The following is a 13104-nucleotide window of genomic DNA, read 5'->3' on the forward strand; positions in this document are numbered from 1 at the left end:
GACAAATAAACACAGCTTGTACAACTGCCTCCCCCCAGTGTTGCACGACCATGTAGTAGGGGACCCCTGAAAGAGAATAAAAAGGAAGGGGCGTGAACTGCATATTCAGAGTGGAGCGGCATGCCACTGGGTAAGATATGCCTTTATTCGTCCCTCAGTGGGAAAATTTGTAGGTATGTGGTTTCACTGTCCTCGCTGCGAGTAACTTTGAATATTGTTGTCTGTCTCTTCTGTATTTCTGCATTTAAGTGTTTTTTACAAGTGTCACAGGAGTTTGAACCTGACAACCCACTGACTCATGACGACCTCGCACGTCTACACGTGTCAGGTTTAACATATTGGCCTCTCATGTTACATGGTGTGACTAGGCACGTGGAGTCAGTACTCCAGTCTCCCAATTGAACGTCTGCAGCAACTGCACTAAGCCACTTGCTGCCGCTGCCTTTGCTCAGAATGAAGTAACACGAGTGCCACACAGACCGACTCCTTGAGACAACCAGAGTACATTCTCTGAATTTGGACACAGGTCCAGTGGCTGGGCTTGTTGCGGGCGACCTGATGAGACCACCACTTAGCATGTGGCATGTGCGAGAGACTCGTCCGGGCGAGACCGGTCCAATTCATACTTACCTGGCAGGGGAGATACCATGATCAAGAAGGTGGTTCACCCAGGGCGAGGCTCAGCCATTGCACCTGGGTTGAGCTGACCTCTGCGAATTCCCCAAATGTGGGAATCTCGACTGCATAATTTGTGATAGTGGGGGACTGCGTTCGCGCTCTCCCCTGATCCCGTGTTTAAAACAAGAGGCAGGTGCAGCGCCGTGCCGAGCTCCTTGGCTTGCAAGTGCAGCCGGACTCGAGCAAGAAACGACCAGCCCAGCACTACCAACGCTTGCTGGAAAGGTCTCCCCGTCCGCGGGAGACAACCAACCAACCAACCAACCAGCCGAGAGGCCGATCTGCTCTCAGTCAGGAAACCTCAATGTAAAACGGCAACCAGGCGGAGAAAGGGGCGTCGGCCAAGCGCCTCCACTTTACCAGCACACCGGAACCACTGGCCACAGTGGACGAGGTGGCCGTCAGAAACAACCGTCCAACTCAAGCGGAAGCGGCTCAAATTGCTGTTGTCGCTCTCAGCGGCCTTCCCAGCCGCAGAGGCAACTGCTTCGGATCTTTATGTCCAAGGAAGGCAAGCAGCGACACCCAAGATGGAAGCCACAACATTGTGGTTCATGGTAAACCTACCCGCACAGGCCAGCTCCTGCACTTTGAGTCCCTTCGCCCACTGGAACCCGAGCCAGAAGCTGTCAGAAGCGCAAACAAGAGAGCAGAAAATACCGGGTCACTCGCTCACCGAGGGGGCAGACGCACAAGTTACAGGCTCTGACCGCCTGTGGCTATCCCACGTGGGTTTTTTTTTTCTTTTTTTGTCATATCCAACACACAAAGGGCCACCAAACCCGACCCTGAGAAGCCAAACGGAAGACGGAAAAGCCCCTTATGCCACTGGTTTGTGGAGGAAACTTGGAAGGCCTCCACCAGACAAGATCATTGTGTCAGATTCCATCCAGCAGTTGATCAATGCGACACTCACAGGGCCCCGGGAAGCGCGCACGAAACCTGAGAATCAGGAGCCGGTGGGAGACTGCAGGAGGCAAGGCTGACAAAAAGTGGCTGACACCCTCTGGAGACCGGCTGCTGCGAGGGAAGTGGGGTCCACGAAGTGCGCAGACACAGTGCCCCGCTACCACGAGCCATTTCCTCTGCAGAACTACTGCTCAGGGGGCACCAAACGTGAGCACGTTCTGTGCATTTCTTTCAGCACCATCCACAAGATGCACCCTGCCAGAGTCTGCTGTTGCTGTTTACACAAGAAGGAGAAGTGCACCGTTCCTGGAAGCGCTGCAATACCAGGTCGATGCGTGGAGCGGATGGCGCAAGCCCCAATCGCAGCTCCCTGTTCCAAAAAGCAATTTAATATGTAGTCCCCTGTTGGGGGACGTATCAGATATTAAACTGATAAGAACAGATTTTTTTTTTTTAAACTGTTTATTGTCACTAATACAGAATTTCACCACATTTCATTATTTTTGAAAACTGCCCTTCAAAAAAGTAAAATACACAACACCACATTTAAACTAAAAGTGTTCAATTAACTTTTTGTTTTTGTTAAAAGCCAGTGCTGTGGGCAGTAAAAATGATTAAAATTTGTAATGAACATTTTAAAATATCATAAAAAGGAGCTTCAATGTCTTCTGTTGTACAGGAGCGCAGTGAGTCCTTATCAATAGTCTCTACATCCCACTCTCCCAGACAGCTAATCTCCAGGACACTGTCAGGGTACCCTCAGACCCTTATGCTTCTTCTCTTTCTCCTCCTTCTTCCTTCGTAGAGTCAGGCTGCCGCTGCCGAGACCTTTTCTGTGATGCTCCGGGTGCCACCTCCGGGTGGGCACAGACGACTCTTCTTTGTGGCTGTGTCCTTGGCCCGCCGCTTGCAGCTGCGAGGGTTGCTGCAGCCATTCGGATCACAGCCACGGGGGGGATCTGTCTGTGCCTCCTTACCAGGTATAAGATAACAACAGATACTACACTTGATCTTAGCCAAAAGGCCGAGAAGCGATGCCAGAGGGCGCTCGTAGGGGAATAGGGCACTTCTGGCATGACAAGCTAAAGGACCGGTTGCACGCATGTTGGAATAAAATGTAGACGGAACAAACATAGCATCAGTTATCACCCTTATATCCATTCGCTTAGACAATAGAAAGTGTTTGAATGTGCTGAAGAAGAAATGTTCCCGTGACCCTGATCAGAGACCCCCAGCGAGCCCCAGGTCCTGGAGGTGCCTGAAAGCGCCAACAGCGACCCTGCAGATGTTCACGTTAATCCTGCAAGAATGTGTCAAGAAAAGAACTCGGAAAAACAATTAAAGTAATTACTCTCACATACACACACATAGACAAATAAACACAGCTTGTACAACTGCCTCCCCCCAGTGTTGCACGACCATGTAGTAGGGGACCCCTGAAAGAGAATAAAAAGGAAGGGGCGTGAACTGCATATTCATAGTAGAGCGGCATGCCACTGGGTATGTGGTTTCACTGTCCTCGCTGCGAGTAACTTTGAATATTGTTGTCTGTCTCTTCTGTATTTCTGCATTTAAGTGTTTTTTACAAGTGTCACAGGAGTTTGAACCTGACAACCCACTGACTCATGACGACCTCGCACGTCTACACGTGTCAGGTTTAACATATTGGCCTCTCATGTTACATGGTGTGACTAGGCACATGGAGTCAGTACTCCACTCCCAATTGAACGTCTGCAGCAACTGCACTAAGCCACTTGCTGCCGCTGCCTTTGCTCAGAATGAAGTCACACGAGTGCCACACAGACCGACTCCTTGAGACAACCAGAGTACATTCTCTGAATTTGGACACAGGTCCAGTGGCTGGGCTTGTTGCGGGCGACCTGATGAGACCACCACTTAGCATGTGGCATGTGCGAGAGACTCGTCCGGGCGAGACCAGTCCAATTCATACTTACCTGGCAGGGGAGATACCATGATCAAGAAGGTGGTTCACCCAGGGCGAGGCTCAGCCATTGCACCTGGGTTGAGCTGACCTCTGCGAATTCCCCTCTCAGCCGCAGAGGCAACTGCTTCGGATCTTTATGTCCAAGGAAGGCAAGCAGCGACACCCAAGATGGAAGCCACAACATTGTGGTTCATGGTAAACCTACCCGCACAGGCCAGCTCCTGCACTTTGAGTCCCTTCGCCCACTGGAACCCGAGCCAGAAGCTGTCAGAAGCGCAAACAAGAGAGCAGAAAATACCGGGTCACTCGCTCACCGAGGGGGCAGACGCACAAGTTACAGGCTCTGACCGCCTGTGGCTATCCCACGTGGGTTTTTTTTTCTTTTTTTGTCATATCCAACACACAAAGGGCCACCAAACCCGACCCTGAGAAGCCAAACGGAAGACGGAAAAGCCCCTTATGCCACTGGTTTGTGGAGGAAACTTGGAAGGCCTCCACCAGACAAGATCATTGTGTCAGATTCCATCCAGCAGTTGATCAATGCGACACTCACAGGGCCCCGGGAAGCGCGCACGAAACCTGAGAATCAGGAGCCGGTGGGAGACTGCAGGAGGCAAGGCTGACAAAAAGTGGCTGACACCCTCTGGAGACCGGCTGCTGCGAGGGAAGTGGGGTCCACGGAGTGTGCAGACACAGTGCCCCGCTACCACGAGCCATTTCCTCTGCAGAACTACTGCTCAGGGGGCACCAAACGTGAGCACGTTCTGTGCATTTCTTTCAGCACCATCCACAAGATGCACCCTGCCAGAGTCTGCTGTTGCTGTTTACACAAGAAGGATTAGTGCACCGTTCCTGGAAGCGCTGCAATACCAGGTCGATGCATGGAGCGGATGGCGCAAGCCCCAACCGCAGCTCCCTGTTCCAAAAAGCAATTTAATATTTAGTCCCCTGTTGGGGGACGTATCAGATATTAAACTGATAAGAACAGATACTACACTTGATCTTAGCCAAAAGGCCGAGAAGCGATGCCAGAGGGCGCTCGTAGGGGAGGAGGGCACTTCTGGCATGACAAGCTAAAGGACCGGTTGCACGCATGTTGGAATAAAATGTAAACGGAACAAACATAGCGTCAGTTATCACCCTTATATCCATTCGCTTAGACAATAGAAAGTGTTTGAATGTGCTGAAGAAGAAATGTTCCCGTGACCCTGATCAGAGACCCCCAGCGAGCCCCAGGTCCTGGAGGTGCCTGAAAGCGCCAACAGCGACCCTGCAGATGTTCACGTTAATCCTGCAAGAATGTGTCAAGAAAAGAACTCGGAAAAACAATTAAAGTAATTACTCTCACATACACACACATAGACAAATAAACACAGCTTGTACAACTGCCTCCCCCCAGTGTTGCACGACCATGTAGTAGGGGACCCCTGAAAGAGAATAAAAAGGAAGGGGCGTGAACTGCATATTCATAGTAGAGCGGCATGCCACTGGGTATGTGGTTTCACTGTCCTCGCTGCGAGTAACTTTGAATATTGTTGTCTGTCTCTTCTGTATTTCTGCATTTAAGTGTTTTTTACAAGTGTCACAGGAGTTTGAACCTGACAACCCACTGACTCATGACGACCTCGCACGTCTACACGTGTTAGGTTTAACATATTGGCCTCTCATGTTACATGGTGTGACTAGGCACATGGAGTCAGTACTCCACTCCCAATTGAACGTCTGCAGCAACTGCACTAAGCCACTTGCTGCCGCTGCCTTTGCTCAGAATGAAGTCACACGAGTGCCACACAGACCGACTCCTTGAGACAACCAGAGTACATTCTCTGAATTTGGACACAGGTCCAGTGGCTGGGCTTGTTGCGGGCGACCTGATGAGACCACCACTTAGCATGTGGCATGTGCGAGAGACTCATCCGGGCGAGACCGGTCCAATTCATACTTACCTGGCAGGGGAGATACCATGATCAAGAAGGTGGTTCACCCAGGGCGAGGCTCAGCCATTGCACCTGGGTTGAGCTGACCTCTGCGAATTCCCCAAATGTGGGAATCTCGACTGCATAATTTGTGATAGTGGGGGACTGCGTTCGCGCTCTCCCCTGATCCCGTGTTTAAAACAAGAGGCAGGTGCAGCGCCGTGCCGAGCTCCTTGGCTTGCAAGTGCAGCCGGACGCGAGCAAGAAACGACCAGCCCAGCACTACCAACGCTTGCTGGAAAGGTCTGCCCGTCCGCGGGAGACAACCAACCAACCAACCAGCCGAGAGGCCGATCTGCTCTCAGTCAGGAAACCTCAATGTAAAACGGCAACCAGGCGGAGAAAGGGGCGTCGGCCAAGCGCCTCCACTTTACCAGCACACCGGAACCACTGGCCACAGTGGACGAGGTGGCCGTCAGAAACAACCGTCCAACTCAAGCGGAAGTGGCTCAAATTGCTGTTGTCGCTCTCAGCGGCCTTCCCAGCCGCAGAGGCAACTGCTTCGGATCTTTATGTCCAAGGAAGGCAAGCAGCGACACCCAAGATGGAAGCCACAACATTGTGGTTCATGGTAAACCTACCCGCACAGGCCAGCTCCTGCACTTTGAGTCCCTTCGCCCACTGGAACCCGAGCCAGAAGCTGTCAGAAGCGCAAACAAGAGAGCAGAAAATACCGGGTCACTCGCTCACCGAGGGGGCAGACGCACAAGTTACAGGCTCTGACCGCCTGTGGCTATCCCACGTGGGTTTTTTTTTTCTTTTTTTGTCATAACCAACACACAAAGGGCCACCAAACCCGACCCTGAGAAGCCAAACGGAAGACGGAAAAGCCCCTTATGCCACTGGTTTGTGGAGGAAACTTGGAAGGCCTCCACCAGACAAGATCATTGTGTCAGATTCCATCCAGCAGTTGATCAATGCGACACTCACAGGGCCCCGGGAAGCGCGCACGAAACCTGAGAATCAGGAGCCGGTGGGAGACTGCAGGAGGCAAGGCTGACAAAAAGTGGCTGACACCCTCTGGAGACCGGCTGCTGCGAGGGAAGTGGGGTCCACGGAGTGTGCAGACACAGTGCCCCGCTACCACGAGCCATTTCCTCTGCAGAACTACTGCTCAGGGGGCACCAAACGTGAGCACGTTCTGTGCATTTCTTTCAGCACCATCCACGAGATTGTCTGCTGTTGCTGTTTACACAAGAAGGATTAGTGCACCGTTCCTGGAAGCGCTGCAATACCAGGTCGATGCGTGGAGCGGATGGCGCAAGCCCCAATCGCAGCTCCCTGTTCCAAAAAGCAATTTAATATTTAGTCCCCTGTTGGGGGACGTATCAGATATTAAACTGATAAGAACAGATACTACACTTGATCTTAGCCAAAAGGCCGAGAAGCGATGCCAGAGGGCGCTCGTAGGGGAGGAGGGCACTTCTGGCATGACAAGCTAAAGGACCGGTTGCACGCATGTTGGAATAAAATGTAAACGGAACAAACATAGCGTCAGTTATCACCCTTATATCCATTCACTTAGACAATAGAAAGTGTTTGAATGTGCTGAAGAAGAAATGTTCCCGTGACCCTGATCAGAGACCCCCAGCGAGCCCCAGGTCCTGGAGGTGCCTGAAAGCGCCAACAGCGACCCTGCAGATGTTCACGTTAATCCTGCAAGAATGTGTCAAGAAAAGAACTCGGAAAAACAATTAAAGTAATTACTCTCACATACACACACATAGACAAATAAACACAGCTTGTACAACTGCCTCCCCCCAGTGCTGCACGACCATGTAGTAGGGGACCCCTGAAAGAGAATAAAAAGGAAGGGGCGTGAACTGCATATTCATAGTAGAGCGGCATGCCACTGGGTATGTGGTTTCACTGTCCTCGCTGCGAGTAACTTTGAATATTGTTGTCTGTCTCTTCTGTATTTCTGCATTCAAGTGTTTTTACAAGTGTCACAGGAGTTTAAACCTGACAACCCACTGACTCATGACGACCTCGCACGTCTACACGTGTTAGGTTTAACATATTGGCCTCTCATGTTACATGGTGTGACTAGGCACATGGAGTCAGTACTCCACTCCCAATTGAACGTCTGCAGCAACTGCACTAAGCCACTTGCTGCCGCTGCCTTTGCTCAGAATGAAGTCACACGAGTGCCACACAGACCGACTCCTTGAGACAACCAGAGTACATTCTCTGAATTTGGACACAGGTCCAGTGGCTGGGCTTGTTGCGGGCGACCTGATGAGACCACCACTTAGCATGTGGCATGTGCGAGAGACTCGTCCGGGCGAGACCGGTCCAATTCATACTTACCTGGCAGGGGAGATACCATGATCAAGAAGGTGGTTCACCCAGGGCGAGGCTCAGCCATTGCACCTGGGTTGAGCTGACCTCTGCGAATTCCCCAAATGTGGGAATCTCGACTGCATAATTTGTGATAGTGGGGGACTGCGTTCGCGCTCTCCCCTGATCCCGTGTTTAAAACAAGAGGCAGGTGCAGCGCCGTGCCGAGCTCCTTGGCTTGCGAGTGCAGCCGGACTCGAGCAAGAAACGACCAGCCCAGCACTACCAACGCTTGCTGGAAAGGTCTGCCCGTCCGCGGGAGACAACCAACCAACCAACCAACCAGCCGAGAGGCCGATCTGCTCTCAGTCAGGAAACCTCAATGTAAAACGGCAACCAGGCGGAGAAAGGGGCGTCGGCCAAGCGCCTCCACTTTACCAGCACACCGGAACCACTGGCCACAGTGGACGAGGTGGCCGTCAGAAACAACCGTCCAACTCAAGCGGAAGTGGCTCAAATTGCTGTTGTCGCTCTCAGCGGCCTTCCCAGCCGCAGAGGCAACTGCTTCGGATCTTTATGTCCAAGGAAGGCAAGCAGCGACACCCAAGATGGAAGCCACAACATTGTGGTTCATGGTAAACCTACCCGCACAGGCCAGCTCCTGCACTTTGAGTCCCTTCGCCCACTGGAACCCGAGCCAGAAGCTGTCAGAAGCGCAAACAAGAGAGCAGAAAATACCGGGTCACTCGCTCACCGAGGGGGCAGACGCACAAGTTACAGGCTCTGACCGCCTGTGGCTATCCCACGTGGGTTTTTTTTTCTTTATTTGTCATATCCAACACACAAAGGGCCACCAAACCCGACCCTGAGAAGCCAAACGGAAGACGGAAAAGCCCCTTATGCCACTGGTTTGTGGAGGAAACTTGGAAGGCCTCCACCAGACAAGATCATTGTGTCAGATTCCATCCAGCAGTTGATCAATGCGACACTCACAGGGCCCCGGGAAGCGCGCACGAAACCTGAGAATCAGGAGCCGGTGGGAGACTGCAGGAGGCAAGGCTGACAAAAAGTGTCTGACACCCTCTGGAGACCGGCTGCTGCGAGGGAAGTGGGGTCCACGGAGTGTGCAGACACAGTGCCCCGCTACCACGAGCCATTTCCTCTGCAGAACTACTGCTCAGGGGGCACCAAACGTGAGCACGTTCTGTGCATTTCTTTCAGCACCATCCACAAGATGCACCCTGCCAGAGTCTGCTGTTGCTGTTTACACAAGAAGGATTAGTGCACCGTTCCTGGAAGCGCTGCAATACCAGGTCGATGCGTGGAGCGGATGGCGCAAGCCCCAATCGCAGCTCCCTGTTCCAAAAAGCAATTTAATATTTAGTCCCCTGTTGGGGGACGTATCAGATATTACACTGATAAGAACAGATACTACACTTGATCTTAGCCCAAAGGCCGAGAAGCGATGCCAGAGGGCGCTTGTAGGGGAGGAGGGCACTTCTGGCATGACAAGCTAAAGGACCGGTTGCACGCATGTTCGAATAAAATGTAGACGGAACAAACATAGCGTCAGTTATCACCCTTATATCCATTCGCTTAGACAATAGAAAGTGTTTGAATGTGCTGAAGAAGAAATGTTCCCGTGACCCTGATCAGAGACCCCCAGCGAGCCCCAGGTCCTGGAGGTGCCTGAAAGCGCCAACAGCGATCCTGCAGATGTTCACGTTAATCCTGCAAGAATGTGTCAAGAAAAGAACTCGGAAAAACAATTAAAGTAATTACTCTCACATACACACACATAGACAAATAAACACAGCTTGTACAACTGCCTCCCCCCAGTGTTGCACGACCATGTAGTAGGGGACCCCTGAAAGAGAATAAAAAGGAAGGGGCGTGAACTGCATATTCATAGTAGAGCGGCATGCCACTGGGTATGTGGTTTCACTGTCCTCGCTGTGAGTAACTTTGAATATTGTTGTCTGTCTCTTCTGTATTTCTGCATTTAAGTGTTTTTTACAAGTGTCACAGGAGTTTGAACCTGACAACCCACTGACTCATGACGACCTCGCACGTCTACACGTGTTAGGTTTAACATATTGGCCTCTCATGTTACATGGTGTGACTAGGCACATGGAGTCAGTACTCCACTCCCAATTGAACGTCTGCAGCAAATGCACTAAGCCACTTGCTGCCGCTGCCTTTGCTCAGAATGAAGTCACACGAGTGCCACACAGACCGACTCCTTGAGACAACCAGAGTACATTCTCTGAATTTGGACACAGGTCCAGTGGCTGGGCTTGTTGCGGGCGACCTGATGAGACCACCACTTAGCATGTGGCATGTGCGAGAGACTCGTCCGGGCGAGACCGGTCCAATTCATACTTACCTGGCAGGGGAGATACCATGATCAAGAAGGTGGTTCACCCAGGGCGAGGCTCAGCCATTGCACCTGGGTTGAGCTGACCTCTGCGAATTCCCCAAATGTGGGAATCTCGACTGCATAATTTGTGATAGTGGGGGGCTGCGTTCGCGCTCTCCCCTGATCCCGTGTTTAAAACAAGAGGCAGGTGCAGCGCCGTGCCGAGCTCCTTGGCTTGCAAGTGCAGCCGGACTCGAGCAAGAAACGACCAGCCCAGCACTACCAACGCTTGCTGGAAAGGTCTGCCCGTCCGCGGGAGACAACCAACCAACCAACCAACCAGCCGAGAGGCCGATCTGCTCTCAGTCAGGAAACCTCAATGTAAAACGGCAACCAGGCGGAGAAAGGGGCGTCGGCCAAGCGCCTCCACTTTACCAGCACACCGGAACCACTGGCCACAGTGGACGAGGTGGCCGTCAGAAACAACCGTCCAACTCAAGCGGAAGTGGCTCAAATTGCTGTTGTCGCTCTCAGCGGCCTTCCCAGCCGCAGAGGCAACTGCTTCGGATCTTTATGTCCAAGGAAGGCAAGCAGCGACACCCAAGATGGAAGCCACAACATTGTGGTTCATGGTAAACCTACCCGCACAGGCCAGCTCCTGCACTTTGAGTCCCTTCGCCCACTGGAACCCGAGCCAGAAGCTGTCAGAAGCGCAAACAAGAGAGCAGAAAATATCGGGTCACTCGCTCACCGAGGGGGCAGACGCACAAGTTACAGGCTCTGACCGCCTGTGGCTATCCCACGTGGGTTTTTTTTTCTTTTTTTGTCATATCCAACACACAAAGGGCCACCAAACCCGACCCTGAGAAGCCAAACGGAAGACGGAAAAGCCCCTTATGCCACTGGTTTGTGGAGGAAACTTGGAAGGCCTCCACCAGACAAGATCATTGTGTCAGATTCCATCCAGCAGTTGATCAATGCGACACTCACAGGGCCCCGGGAAGCGCGCACGAAACCTGAGAATCAGGAGCCGGTGGGAGACTGCAGGAGGCAAGGCTGACAAAAAGTGTCTGACACCCTCTGGAGACCGGCTGCTGCGAGGGAAGTGGGGTCCACGGAGTGCGCAGACACAGTGCCCCGCTACCACGAGCCATTTCCTCTGCAGAACTACTGCTCAGGGGGCACCAAACGTGAGCACGTTCTGTGCATTTCTTTCAGCACCATCCACAAGATGCACCCTGCCAGAGTCTGCTGTTGCTGTTTACACAAGAAGGAGAAGTGCACCGTTCCTGGAAGCGCTGCAATACCAGGTCGATGCGTGGAGCGGATGGCGCAAGCCCCAATCGCAGCTCCCTGTTCCAAAAAGCAATTTAATATGTAGTCCCCTGTTGGGGGACGTATCAGATATTAAACTGATAAGAACAGATACTACACTTGATCTTAGCCAAAAGGCCGAGAAGCGATGCCAGAGGGCGCTTGTAGGGGAGGAGGGCACTTCTGGCATGACAAGCTAAAGGACCGGTTGCACGCATGTTCGAATAAAATGTAGACGGAACAAACATAGCATCAGTTATCACCCTTATATCCATTCGCTTAGACAATAGAAAGTGTTTGAATGTGCTGAAGAAGAAATGTTCCCGTGACCCTGATCAGAGACCCCCAGCGAGCCCCAGGTCCTGGAGGTGCCTGAAGGCGCCAAAAGCGACCCTGCAGATGTTCACGTTAATCCTGCAAGAATGTGTCAAGAAAAGAACTCGGAAAAACAATTAAAGTAATTACTCTCACATACACACACATAGACAAATAAACACAGCTTGTACAACTGCCTCCCCCCAGTGTTGCACGACCATGTAGTAGGGGACCCCTGAAAGAGAATAAAAAGGAAGGGGCGTGAACTGCATATTCATAGTAGAGCGGCATGCCACTGGGTATGTGGTTTCACTGTCCTCGCTGCGAGTAACTTTGAATATTGTTGTCTGTCTCTTCTGTATTTCTGCATTCAAGTGTTTTTTACAAGTGTCACAGGAGTTTGAACCTGACAACCCACTGACTCATGACGACCTCGCACGTCTACACGTGTTAGGTTTAACATATTGGCCTCTCATGTTACATGGTGTGACTAGGCACATGGAGTCAGTACTCCACTCCCAATTGAACGTCTGCAGCAACTGCACTAAGCCACTTGCTGCCGCTGCCTTTGCTCAGAATGAAGTCACACGAGTGCCACACAGACCGACTCCTTGAGACAACCAGAGTACATTCTCTGAATTTGGACACAGGTCCAGTGGCTGGGCTTGTTGCGGGCGACCTGATGAGACCACCACTTAGCATGTGGCATGTGCGAGAGACTCGTCCGGGCGAGACCGGTCCAATTCATACTTACCTGGCAGGGGAGATACCATGATCAAGAAGGTGGTTCACCCAGGGCGAGGCTCAGCCATTGCACCTGGGTTGAGCTGACCTCTGCGAATTCCCCAAATGTGGGAATCTCGACTGCATAATTTGTGATAGTGGGGGACTGCGTTCGCGCTCTCCCCTGATCCCGTGTTTAAAACAAGAGGCAGGTGCAGCGCCGTGCCGAGCTCCTTGGCTTGCAAGTGCAGCCGGACTCGAGCAAGAAACGACCAGCCCAGCACTACCAACGCTTGCTGGAAAGGTCTGCCCGTCCGCGGGAGACAACCAACCAACCAACCAGCCGAGAGGCCGATCTGCTCTCAGTCAGGAAACCTCAATGTAAAACGGCAACCAGGCGGAGAAAGGGGCGTCGGCCAAGCGCCTCCACTTTACCAGCACACCGGAACCACTGGCCACAGTGGACGAGGTGGCCGTCAGAAACAACCGTCCAACTCAAGCGGAAGTGGCTCAAATTGCTGTTGTCGCTCTCAGCGGCCTTCCCAGCCGCAGAGGCAACTGCTTCGGATCTTTATGTCCAAGGAAGGCAAGCAGCGACACCCAAG

General features: G+C 52.3%; 9 non-coding genes and 3 pseudogenes across 9 annotated transcripts; 6 read left to right on the top strand and 6 right to left on the bottom strand.

Moving 5' to 3' along the window:
- The first annotated feature begins 622 nt into the window (after nt 1–622).
- Nucleotides 623–786, top strand: LOC144896938 (U1 spliceosomal RNA). Its single transcript, XR_013626520.1, has one exon. It is a non-coding gene; the product is annotated as a U1 spliceosomal RNA (small nuclear RNA).
- Nucleotides 787–1877: 1091 nt separating this feature from the next.
- On the bottom strand, nt 1878–2049 carry LOC144897003 (U2 spliceosomal RNA; annotated as a pseudogene).
- A 490-nt stretch (nt 2050–2539) lies between these two features.
- LOC144897017 (U2 spliceosomal RNA) lies at nt 2540–2623 on the bottom strand (annotated as a pseudogene).
- A 911-nt stretch (nt 2624–3534) lies between these two features.
- LOC144896963 (U1 spliceosomal RNA) lies at nt 3535–3660 on the top strand (annotated as a pseudogene).
- A 708-nt stretch (nt 3661–4368) lies between these two features.
- On the bottom strand, nt 4369–4559 carry LOC144896990 (U2 spliceosomal RNA). Its single transcript, XR_013626570.1, has one exon. It is a non-coding gene; the product is annotated as a U2 spliceosomal RNA (small nuclear RNA).
- A 911-nt stretch (nt 4560–5470) lies between these two features.
- Nucleotides 5471–5634, top strand: LOC144896939 (U1 spliceosomal RNA). Its single transcript, XR_013626521.1, has one exon. It is a non-coding gene; the product is annotated as a U1 spliceosomal RNA (small nuclear RNA).
- Nucleotides 5635–6709: 1075 nt separating this feature from the next.
- Nucleotides 6710–6900, bottom strand: LOC144896985 (U2 spliceosomal RNA). Its single transcript, XR_013626565.1, has one exon. It is a non-coding gene; the product is annotated as a U2 spliceosomal RNA (small nuclear RNA).
- Nucleotides 6901–7810: 910 nt separating this feature from the next.
- Nucleotides 7811–7974, top strand: LOC144896940 (U1 spliceosomal RNA). Its single transcript, XR_013626522.1, has one exon. It is a non-coding gene; the product is annotated as a U1 spliceosomal RNA (small nuclear RNA).
- Nucleotides 7975–9064: 1090 nt separating this feature from the next.
- LOC144896994 (U2 spliceosomal RNA) lies at nt 9065–9255 on the bottom strand. The gene has a single exon (XR_013626574.1). It is a non-coding gene; the product is annotated as a U2 spliceosomal RNA (small nuclear RNA).
- A 911-nt stretch (nt 9256–10166) lies between these two features.
- LOC144896945 (U1 spliceosomal RNA) lies at nt 10167–10330 on the top strand. The gene has a single exon (XR_013626527.1). It is a non-coding gene; the product is annotated as a U1 spliceosomal RNA (small nuclear RNA).
- Nucleotides 10331–11420: 1090 nt separating this feature from the next.
- On the bottom strand, nt 11421–11611 carry LOC144896981 (U2 spliceosomal RNA). Its single transcript, XR_013626561.1, has one exon. It is a non-coding gene; the product is annotated as a U2 spliceosomal RNA (small nuclear RNA).
- Nucleotides 11612–12522: 911 nt separating this feature from the next.
- On the top strand, nt 12523–12686 carry LOC144896942 (U1 spliceosomal RNA). Its single transcript, XR_013626524.1, has one exon. It is a non-coding gene; the product is annotated as a U1 spliceosomal RNA (small nuclear RNA).
- The last annotated feature ends 418 nt before the right edge of the window (nt 12687–13104 follow it).

This window comes from Doryrhamphus excisus, unplaced genomic scaffold, assembly GCF_037039965.1.
Source record: "Doryrhamphus excisus strain RoL-2023G ecotype Guam unplaced genomic scaffold, RoL_Dexc_Guam_v1.1 HiC_scaffold_24, whole genome shotgun sequence".
Classification (NCBI taxonomy): Eukaryota; Metazoa; Chordata; class Actinopteri; order Syngnathiformes; family Syngnathidae; genus Doryrhamphus; species Doryrhamphus excisus.